The sequence below is a fragment of the Peromyscus leucopus genome, chromosome 4 (genome assembly GCF_004664715.2).
Source record: "Peromyscus leucopus breed LL Stock chromosome 4, UCI_PerLeu_2.1, whole genome shotgun sequence".
NCBI classification, from domain to species: domain Eukaryota; kingdom Metazoa; phylum Chordata; class Mammalia; order Rodentia; family Cricetidae; genus Peromyscus; species Peromyscus leucopus.
Window position 1 is genome coordinate 115,455,686 of NC_051066.1, and position 12,662 is coordinate 115,468,347.

Below are 12,662 nucleotides of genomic sequence, written 5' to 3' on the forward strand. Positions count from 1 at the left end.
GATAATCGTAGTTATTTGGCAAAGGCATTAGCATTTCTGTCTGTGGAGATTTCAATGCCCTATTAACTATTCTGAATCATTTACCAGTGAGAAAAAGTACCAAGTTGAGTGAGTTGAGTTAGGGATTTCTCACTGCCCACCACAGACAATACCATAGAAATCTCTAGTGTTGTCTGCAAGGAGAAATCAACCAGGATGGCAAACTGCTTTGACTCCTAATGAATATGAATGCACAAACATGAGCATTTCAAGATGCAACATTGGGAGCATAGAGAGAAGGAACCTGCTTTGAAGTGTGATCCCTCTGTGAAGACCCGTGAGTGATTTTCTTGAAAAGGACTGAATGATTTCCAGCACTTCTAAAGAAAATACACTCTGGACTATATCCAACATGCTTCCCAAAAGCCCCTGCAGTGTGGGCCTCCTCTATAAAGGTGACTCTCTCTTTAAAAACAAAATGCTGCAAAAAGAGAACCACTGTGTTGACAATAATTCAGAAGAAAGCATGGAGGAAAAGAAAAAGGAGGGCAGATGTGTCAATTTCTTGAGAAAGACAGCAAATTTAACTAGTTTTAACATAAATACAGAGTTCTTGCAAGTATCTGAGATGAAAATTGATTTTTTTTTCCTTGTTATGCTGACTCCAACTATGCTTCCTGAGTGTCAAATGACCGGGCTAATGTTTCATTCCATCTACTGAACTCTACAAGGGAAATAGAGGTAGCTACAAAAGTAGTGATTTTGTGGCTGATACATGACTTCCTAAAAAGCATTTCACTTTTCCCTCAATAGTGACAAATAGTCATCAATTACACTAAGAAAGAATGACTGTATTTGAAACTGCCACTTACTGTGAGGTGAATCAAGTTGAAGCGGTCACTAGGATGACCCAGACATAGCACTCCATCATCTCCATCGACAGTTTCAGCCTTTAAGATTCTAAGTTCCAGAAAAAGGAAAATGAAGACAATTTACTGTGTTTTTCACATTCTAAACCATCCAGCACACTGCCATTCACAAAGCTGATCCTCTCAAATAAAATTGAACACAAAATTATTAGTGTGAAAAATTCCTTGGAAACTGTCAGTTTCAGATGTGATTCTTAACGTTCGAGCCTCGATTAATGCTATTTTTCTGCCTGTGCTTGGTCTTAATTCAAAATGTATACTTCTGACATCAGTTTTAACCATGAGCAAGCATTTCTATGCCTGTTGTTTCTGTGGGTCTCAAAGGATATAAGCAGTTTACCCTTGTACGGGCAGGAAGCACCACTCTGCCATGAAGTGGACCTGTCCGGGGGGGTGACACCCAGGCTACATCTAGCTTCCTTTCTTAAACAGAAAAGGCTACTATAGAAAGCACATATTTTAGAATTTCTCCCACCCTTATCCATGCCCAGTCTTCCAGACCTAGCTTAGGTCACACAGAGTGTACGCTGCTGCAGAATGATGAGTTAGTACACACAGACTGTGCACTGGTGCAGAATGATGAGTTCCCGAGAACCTTGCTAACCAGCACCATGCCCACACTTCCAGGCCTCCCTGGGGTCATGCAACCATGTACCAGCTCAAACAAGTGAAACCCACAACCCCCATCTGACATGCACTTCTGACAATCCCAGAAGGCTCAGCTGAAGATATGCATCTCTGTTATCAACCCCACCTGGCACATTCCCCAGAACCTCACCTGCCCATGCCATTCTATGCTCCCTGGCTTATCCCGAAACACAACTTTAGCACCAGCAAGGATTCATGTTTGCATGATTTCTTGGGACAACATGAAAAGATCAAATGTGTGAATTTTAGGCATTATAGAAGAAGGATCCCAGGTAAACAGCATAGACCAGAAATCTTCATTCGACAAGATCATAGAAGAAAATTTCTGTAAATCAAGTAAGGACATTCATATAGACACAAGAAGCACACAAAATACCAAATATGACTATAAAAAAAAAAAACACTTGGCATGTTAAAAAATATAGAACAAAGAGAGGGTACTGAAAGAGAAAACCACAAATTAGAATAACAATTGACTTCTCAGTGTCTCAATAGAAACTTTAAAAGACAGAAGAACCCTCTTAGTTCTGAAAGACCACAGATGCCAACTCAGGCTTCTTTACACAGAAAAACTGCTTTGCAGGAAAAAGAAAAACATGGGAATACTTTTTAAGAGGAGAAAAAGAGTAACAGACCAACTTCTTTGATGAAAAAAATTTAAGAGAGTATAATATTGACTTGGTGGAATGGAAATTAAATAGCAAACTGTGTAACAAATAAGCCACATGTTAAATCAAGAAAGAAATTTTTTAAATTCCTAAAAATAATGAAGAATAAAACACACACAACAAAAGTTCTGGAAATTTAAAAATAGTCAAAGGTAGGAAATTTATAACTCTAATTGTATACATAAAAAGAGCCAAAAAAAAGCAAAAACAAATGACTTAATGATGTAAAAAATAAACCAAACACAAATACAGTAGATAAGAAGAAATAATAAAATAGAAGCAGAAATTAATGAAGCTTAAACAAAGGAAAACATCATAATATTAAATTTGAGAGATATTTTTAAAATAATATATAAAACAAAATTGACATAATCTTTGCCCAATTAACCAAAGAAAGAAGAGACTCGCCTTAACAGAATCAACAATGAACAGGGAAACATTACAACAAAGGAAGACCCAGTGCCAATGTTCTCTAAGCACGGGCTTGGTGGGATCAGAGTTTTCATCTAACAAGATTTGGGTTGATAGTGGGAGGTGGCAGGAATGGGGAGAACAACTAAGATGTGAGTAAAGGGGACCAGAATCAACAGTGCCATAGAGGAGCCAAAAAAAAGGTGAAGACAGCTACAGCAAGTCTCAGGTGGGGGATAAGCCAGTCCTGGAGAGTAGACAGTTAAGGAGGATGAAATATGAGGTTAGATTCCAGCCTTACAATATGAAGAGATCTCTTGATCACTTGCTGCACATCAAAAAGGAACGGAAACAGCAAATTTGCAGAGGAAAATCAGATGAGCTCGATAGGAACAGTTTACAGACTTGCTGCGGAGCAGTGCCACTATAAAAACATGTCCGGTCTCATTATCAACCAGTGATATCCGAGAGCAGAGAAGAAAACACTTTCCATGAGACCTTCCAAATGGAACCAGCATGACAATGTGCAGTACTGAGGAAGATGAGACACCGGGAAACCTAATGGACCATTCACAGAAGAGCACTTTCTCCTGATGCTCAGGAGAAATCTGAGTATGAAACCTTTGACCAGACCAAAAGCTGTCTTTTATTGTTACTGAATAATTTCAAATTTCTAAATATTTTATACTGTCATCATTGTAATTAAAAGTATAGTGGAGCTATGTTTCACAAAATTCTGCTATATCAAACATTACTGAGAAGGTTTGGGGAATGCTTTTATTCAGTAGGAAAAATATTAAAACATTATTTCAATAATGAAGAAAAATGAATAGGTTTAAAAACAAATATAAATGAACAATTAATATACAAAACATAGATTCTATGTCTAAAACAAGACTAAATATTCTTTGATTTTTTTATTGTTTTCATCAGTTATTCACACATATACGTAAAGATGAACATGGAAAGGAGTTTATTTGCAGCATTGCAACAGTGAAAAAATGGAAATGAAATGGTTATCAATAGAAATGATATATTGTGGCTTACCATCTGTCTAGATTCATTTCCTGTAGCTGACAAAAATTAACTAAAAGCCTTTAAACAATTACAATTTATTATCTTACAGTTTTGTAGTTCAGACACATGCAGTTTCATAGGCCAAAACTATGATGCTGCAAGGTGGGTTTCTAGTTGGAGCTTTATCAAGGTCTCTTCTGCTGTTAGGTTAAGCAGTGAGGTCACTTATAACTACTGGATATAAAATCAAGGTTTTTCAGAGCCATCTCTCCAGCATCCCATCTTTATATTACGATGTGCAAAGTTTAATCTGAAAATAAAATCAGCAAAGGAGAAAGTGTAAAGCAGAACAAGCAGAGACAAATGTGTGTGGGAGAAATGCCTGCATTAAATACCAGCAGCAAAGGAAAAACTAACGAGGAGATCAACCAGAAACCTGCTATAAACGCTGGAGTCATATCTCGAGGCTCAAATAAAAGGAAGAGGATGATTAATGAACAGGTTTCCAGGCTCTAGAGATGCTGTAAGGAAGCTTGTAACACTCTGGAACTGCCTTACAATGAGCTGAGAAGGTTTAAGTTTGTTGTTGTTGTTTTTCAGTTTCTGCTTCACTATGGATGAGGATTTTTCTTTAGGATGCCAAATTGTCAGTACTGGTAGCCTGTCTCTTGATGCCACGTCATCTCCCACAGTTTCAGAAAGCCATGAAGCAGAAGGTACCAGGAACTTCAGGGTACAGGAATTGTCCCCCAGAGATATTGGCAGCATTTTCTATAAGTGGAGTTGGATACTGGGAAATAACAGATGAGCTTCCCTAGTCCACAGTATAAAATAGACCCTATTAGCAGTGGACACCAACTTATCACAGAATACTAAGGCCCTCAAATCTATACTGGCATCTGATAGAGACTGGAGGCCACCTCATGTCACCAGGTTCCACTGCCACAGATACATCTTCTTGCATGTCAGTGCCCTCTATCTCCTCTTGGAGAATTCTAGAGCAATAGGCGAACCATTCCTGCATAATTTTAAAGAAATATGGGGTAGTCCAAGTCATCCTTCTTCTCAGAGAACCTGTTCCAATTAGAATCTGATCCATATAATGAATTAAGAGTTGGATACTATTTTCTGCCCTACCCCAAATCCCCTGAGTCAGTGCCACCTGCTATATCCTTCCCTCCATAGGATAAGAAGCATCCCCCAACAGCTGGGCTTCCAAAAGACCTGCCTTGACATACACCCCTGATTTCCAGGAATGAAGCATTAAATGTTTCCCTTTATTTTAAACATAAATATATTTATAGCCTACTAAAAGTTGTCCTTTTCTTTAACTTTAAGAATAAAACCAAGTAATATAAAAGAAAACAAAAATCATTTGCAATCCTCATTACACAACACCACTGTGCTAAGTTGCCAGCCTTTCTGAAGAGGACTTCAATTACCACTCAGAAGGGCTCGGCAAGTGCACTGGAGGGCATATGGCTGCAGATTGGGACACTGGACTGATCATATCTTTGCCCTGTGGCCCTAGTAGCATTTGAACAGTGCCTCCATTTCACTACTCTAGTGAGTTCATTAAAAATTATCCCTAGGACTTTGTCTCTTTTTACATTCTTATCTCGGAAAATGTGGACTTTCTGCTCATTCAATCATGTGGCAAAATCTCTTCTCCCTCCCTTGAACTTGGTCTGGGCTTCCAACTTGATTTTTCCAAAAGAATGCACTGGAAACAATAGTCTCCACTCACTCTCTGGTGTCAAGCCAAGGAAGCTCAAAGATCATTCCAGAGAACAAACCACACAAACAAGACCTTCCTAGACCAGTTCACCTCTACTGACCCACAAGCTGACCAAAAACATTCAAACACAAATCCTGAACCCAGTTCTGAATAGAACCAGAACCTTACCCATCTATCTAAAATTGTGCAAGCATAGTATTTTGGGCCACTACATTTAAAGTGGTTGCTTAGACAACAAAAGCTAACTCATGAAATATCTGTGGGCTGTAAGTTTGTCATCCACAGAGAAGACAAATAAAATCACTTCTAAGGGTTTGAAAGTTTTGTGCATTTCATTCCAAGCTTCATAATCTATGGTTTACATATAAAAGAAAACTTCAACATGGATCTTACTGGTTTGCTGGACACTAAAGAGCTTTGAGTTTTAGCTATGCCTTGTGTTCATAAATATCCAGGCACTCAGAAATACCATGAGGCTCACCTTTGCTAGCACAGAGGGTACCAGATCACTGCAGTAGTGCCAAAGCCAGGGTAGTCTTTACCTATGTATAGGAGCCACTCCTCTCTCTAAGTCACACTCAACCCTTTTTCTCACTGCCAGTTCCAGATTTGGGGTTGTAACTTCACTTAGATTGTTTAGATTAGTATTATAACCAAACTTCCTCTTTCAGCTATGGGCAAGATGTTTTAAAGCCTTAATAACTGACTGAGATATTTATGGCTAAATGGGTTGTCTGTAAGGGAATATCAGCCTATGATAGAAAGAAAACAAAAATATTCTACTAATTGTTCACTGGAATAAAAGGCTTCCATCTAAAAGATCTACCAGGATCAAAATGATGCACTGAACAGAGTGTGGTAGTTGATTGTCTCCAGATGATACAGCTAGATGTACCAATTGTCTCTTTTATTTTTATGAAATAAATCATGTAAGGGGACTAAAGCATTAGCTTCAAATATTGGTCACTCACTTGCTGGAGGTTTGAACATACTGCTTAGATTAGCTAAATATCAAAGAGTAGTAAGATAAGACTCCTATGTTGATTATAATAGGGTTATTATGACAACCAAATGAGACTTACAAATAGCACAAGATATCCCATTTGGTCAGTTAGCATTCATTTTTCCTACTCTCTGTGTTGATTCATTTCCTAAACAGCATTCGAAGTCTAGCTTAGATGAGGCCCTTTGTAAAGTCTATACACAATGTCACCTCATGTTAAATTCCTTTTTTCCTGCCTCTTGTTGACTCAAGCAAATTTTCTGAGGTTGGACTAAATCCATGGATACCATATTTATCAGAATTTCCCCTGCCATGTTGAGAAAGGTATGATAACCAACTTAGCAAATTCATCACAGTATGTGTGGCACAGTGTTATTTGGGGGACAGTCTGAGAACATAGAACATATAGAAATTAGGGTATTTTCTAAAACTCACATTAAAATTGTTATAGAGGTTAACAAAAACAAAACCAGCTTTTTGATAATGATGATCTGGAGTAGGAAAGAGCTTACCTTAGCATATTTATACTTCTGACTTGACTTTGTGTGTGTGTGTGTGTGTGTGTGAGAGAGAGAGAGAGAGAGAGAGAGAGAGAGAGAGAGAGAGAGAGAGAGAGAGACAGAGACAGAGATCCAACTACCATCTCCTCCAAAGAAAACCATTACTCTGAAATTTAACAATACACTTTTTGGTTGTTGCTTGTTTTAATTGAAGTTTGCATCTAATATATATTCAATTATATCTGGCTTCCTTTACTTAATGTTTTGTTTGTGAGATCCAGCTATGCTTTTGTATGCAGCTACACATTTTGTTCATTCTTGTTGACACACAGCATCTCATTGTGGTTATATGCATTCAATGTGCTCCACATGGTCGTTTAGGCATGTGACTTTGAATAATCCTATGTGCCTCTTTAGGTAGAACTATTTATTCATCAATCTTGGGAATATGCATACCCAGCAATGGAGTTTCTGACTCATGACTTTAGATATTACCCAAGCTTTTCAAACTAATTTTACTATACTTTCCTTTCACAACAATAAGATCTATTGACACACTGGGGGGGTTAGGAAGAAAACAAGAGAACAGAAGCAAAGGATGAAAGGTCATCATTAGAGTCAAAATATTCTTTGGATCCACCAACATTACAGAGCACAGGAGTTGTGCTACTGGCACTGAATAGTTAGGAAAATACCGGGTGCTCACAGAGATCCATAAGTGTCTTACAATGAAATTCCTGGGTCTGTCAGCTGCACTAAAACCATTGCATTAGTTACTTTTATGCTGCCATGATGAAAAACCTGGACCAAAAGTGGATTATGGAAAAAAAAGAATTTATTTGGGTTTATGGTTCCAGAGAGATAGAGTCGGTCATGGTGGGCAGGCATGGTGGCAGGAGCAGGAAGCTGAGTGATCACATGAACTGCAAGCATGAAGCAGGGATAGTGAACTAGAAAGTGCTCTCAAAGCCCTCCCCCTGGGACTTACTTCTTACAGAAAGGCCACACCTCCCAAACCTCTCCAAACACCCAGAAGTGGGATTCAAAATGTCTGAAACGATGGGGAACATTACCCATTCAAATCACCACACCTTTAGAAACTTGACAAAATAAACAAAAAATCAGTAGTTTCATAGTAGTGTGTTTCTCAGATGGAATGAATCATGCAGTATGTCATGTAAACACAGGCCCCTTCTCCATCATCTCCCTTTCCTATATTAAGAGGAAGCAAACATTTGTAGATGGTTGAAAATCAAGAAAATAAAAAGGTTAGGAAATCAGAGGCAAATCCATATGTGAAATCCATAGAGCTGTTTTCTTCTAGCCTTTCTTCCATATTAGATACATCTATTCCATCTTTCTAACTCCAAGCCATGGGAAGCTTCTACCCTAGAATGCAGTTCTTTTCCCTAAGCATGTTGTAGATGAGCAGAGTTTTGATTCAGAATTTTTACTACCATTAATAGCAAATTCTTGTTCCCAGCACCCATGTTGAGAAGGTCAAGAACATATCCACTTATTAAGCAAGATACTAATGTTCTGTTGAGAACACAACAGACTGTGAATACTGGCTTTGAGACTAACAGGTTTTTAAGGTGCCTCATACACAGTAGGAATTCTGGAAGGATTTACTGCCTTCAGATCTTTCCCCTTACAGCTGTGCATCAGTTTTATAATCAGTGGCTTGAGGAAAATGCCTATGTTCCTTTATTAGGCTGTCATCATTTCCAAGGTGATGCACTCATGATATTGCCCTCAAATAGTGTTGTGACTGATACAAATAGAGACTCCTTAGAACATGTGTCAGAGTTTCCAGTAATAGATGAAATCAACATTAAAGAGCCAGAAAAAAATAGAGGGGAAATGGTTCAAATGAGTGATACCTATGTAGAAATCCAACTGATGAATTTTTAAATGTTCTTCCCTCATCTGAAGTATTAGCATGCACTTGGTCTCAATTAGAACACAACATGGACACAGGGCCAGTTCCATATCTGTACTGAAATAGAACAATACAATGAGGACAGTGTCAATCAAGGCTTCTCTTAGCTGGGACTTATGGCTTATGCCTACCACTCCATCTACTTGGGAGACCGAGCAGCTTTTCTATGACCCTGTCTCAAGATAAAAATAAAGAGCAGTCTATAAATGTAGCTTAATAGTAGGACCTAGCATATGTGAATTCTTAGGTTATATCCTAAGCACAGGAGGGGAGGGGGCAGGAAGAAAGCTGCTTATTAAAGTAATACTCAGACAGCATGTTTTTGTGAGGAGCCAGCATGTTAATTAGATTGGCTTGCAAAAGTCTTTGAATGAATGGATTGCTTCCCACTTACTTTCCTTTCAGTATCCAATAAAGCCAGATTATTCATATCCCAAAATGATAGGAAACAATGTCTCAGGGTAGGGTTCTTTGACAAAGTTGAAGGAGCTAATGTAATCATATATGGTTCAATAAAATTTATTACTAAGGGATCTGATGTTGGGCCATACTCCCCAGGCAGACTTTAAAGATCTCTGTATTTGGGTTTCTAGAAAAGACAAACAGGGTTCAAAAGCTGGGACATTGAGCTAGCTAGCTAGTTTTAATGATACTTTGATACAAGCTAAAGTCTTCTGAGAGAAGGAAATCTCAATTAATAAAATCTGTACGTAAGATTGAGCTTACAGGCAAGCCTGTAAAGTATTTTAAGATTTTAGAAGATTAATCTTATTTTTTTATTTAATCTCATTTTTTAATTTTTAAAGAAGATTAATCTTACTGACTAAGATTAATCTTAAAAAGATTAAGATCTTTCTTTAGAAGACCCAAACTACTGAAGGTGGTGGTCCTGGGTTCTGAAAGTAAACAGGCTGAACAAGCCAGTAAGCAGCACTCCTCCATGGCCTCTACATCAGCTCCTTCCTCTAGGTTCCTGTCCTGTTTGAGTTCCTGTCATGACTTCCTTCAATGATGAACAGTGATTTGAAAATGCAAGCCAAATAAACTCTTTCTTCCCCAAAGTGCTCTGGTCCTGGTGTCTTGTCACAGCAATAGAACCCCTAACTATGATAGGCATTGTCTCTGAAAGAATAAAAGTTAAAGCATGACTTTTTGGGTCATCTTTTTCATTTGCCTGATGTTCTGTAAGTGAATGGCTTCAGGAATTACTTGAATGAGGCCAAAATCACTTTTATTTTCCAGCGTTTAATGTTATGTATGTCTCCTTTTAAATGACTGTTGCGGTGATATTTTGTTTGTGATCTAACAAAAAAGCTTTCCTGAAGATCAGAGTACATAGCTAAGCCACTGGTTAGCCATAGAGGCCAGGGAGATGTGGCATACACTTTAATCCCAGCATTCTGGAGGTAGAGGCAGATGGAAATCTGTGAGTTCAAGGACACACTGAGCTACACAAAATTGATCCAATATAAAAGAGAAACAGAGCCAGGCAGTGGTGGCACACACCTTTGATCCCAGCACTTGGGATCTCACACCTTTAATCCCAACACTAGGGAGGTTGAAATAGGATGGGATATGGCTGGACAGAGAAGGGAATATAAGGCAGGAAGAGACAGGAACTCAGTCTCTGTCAGAGTGAGGATTTGGTAGAGGTAAAATCTCTAGTGGCTGGCTAGCTACTCTGCTTCTCTGATCTTTCAGCTTTCACCCTGGTATCTGACTCCAGGTTTTTATTAAGACCAATCAGGATTGTGCTACAGATAGTGATGCTGAAAACTTCATCCTCTGTAGAGCTTCAGAATAAGGATAGTTGTGACTACATTGCTATGAAGGGGACATGGGGACTTCAAGCTTAGCACCCCCATCTTTTATGATGAGTCAGTGAGCTCCATCACCTCTTTTCCTAACCTTCTTTGTGTTGTGATTTGTCCACACATATTTATTAAGGATATTACATTTTTACAGCTTTTTCATTGACAGTGTGCCTCAGAAAGTAAAAGAAAAACAATATAATTTATTGTTCTTCATAAATATCTAAGGGAAGAAAGGGGAGATAATATGCAAATCCTGAAATTCACAAATGAGATGGGATAAAGATCTCTGCAGAATTTATAAAGTCTGCACGGTGCTGTAGATTGTGATGTATTACACTTCCCACCCCTACTCTCCCATCTACAGCAGTGTCTTCAATATTTTACTGAGCCAGGCTAACATACAGCTCACAATTTTAAACTGACAAATCTAAAAGCATAAATTTTAGATGCTTTTTGCAAAACAGCAAGGCTGAGTACAGACTGTACATTCAGAATATTATAGCCTGTCCTAATTCATGCCATTTCCACACACTTTTTCCCTTTTGGAGGCTTTGGGGGCATATTTCAAACAAATATCAGTGCTTTGTGTTTATGCCATATAATAAAGAGTATCTGGGCCTGTCTGTAGGAAAATATCTGTTTTCCCAATCATCTCTGTTATGGGGAGGAAATGAATTCTATTCTGAGGACAAAAAATAAGAGTAGCCTCACAAACATTTAAAATCTGCTCATTTGAGATTTGCTAGGGACATTTATCTATTCACTACTAAACAGGGTTTTATCCACAGGTAGACAGAATGTTATAGAAAATACAAGGAAAAGTCCACTGCTTTCAAAACATTAGCTGTCTGTGCAATACCTTTTTTTTGTGGCTCATGCTTCTGACTACATGATATGTAGCCATTAGAAGAGGCAGCATTGGGCTGAGCATCTTGGGAAACTCATTATCCAGAGTCTCTTCATAGCAATGGCTTAAAATAGTTAAAAGCTGGCTCTCTTTTAAAGACCATGGAAGAGGAAGAAGTCCAGATTGAGCATCTCAGTGGTCAGACCCACTTGAGCAATGAAGGCACCATTAAGTATGGAGAGGAGACTATGAGGCCATGTTACTTCCACTCCAGTTTCTACCCCAAGAGAGGCTTCTTATCAGTTTCTTCTCCTCTAGTGTTGACTTCTCTTCATCAATATTCCCAGCTGCTGACACTAATCAAGTGAGCTGGCATGTGATTGAGATTATATAGCATGTCCACTCTACTGAAGTTGTCAAAAGGAAAAAGAAAGCCAGGAGGTGGCCCACATCAATAATCTTGAGGGATCATGAATTTGAGGCTGCTGGTCTAGGCTACCTAGAGGGATTCTCATTGTGGGGGAAAATAGAGTGCAGAGCAAAGCATAAATAACAATAAAAATAGATTGAGGGTAAAGGGTAAAAAAGACAGGAAAATATTTGGAAGTGGGGTTATGAGCCATATTTGCTTCTTGTTTATTGGAGAATTCCAACAGGGACTACAAGACACTAAAAGCTGTGATTCACCAAGGCCATATCACAGACCTGGTATTCTATGAGATGTTTTACTCCAGGCAGTCCAGAACATAATTAGTAGATTTGTAGGCACTAAAGTCAAATCATTAGAGTTTGAATTTAAGCTGAATGGGGTGCTGGAAAGGTCAAGCCTTAGCACTCAATTACAAAGCAGGGATAATAATGGCCACAAAATAGTTTATTGCTAGGATAGATGAGGTAATGTATTGAATCTATTGTCAACTGCCCGGTGATTAATCAGTGTTAACTCACTCCTGACACATAGTCAAGCACTGTATAAAGATTACTATACAGCAACAGTATTTTTAAATGGTAAAGTGGGGTGTTCTTTTCTTCCTTCCAATCTTCCCTTGTGGGTACCTTAACAACAGGGATTTCCTACTCAGTCACACCAACCAGAGTCAAATATCTCAAGACAATTCTTAGCCCACGCCGTATTTACCAGTCTTTCCTTTCTCAGAGACAATAAG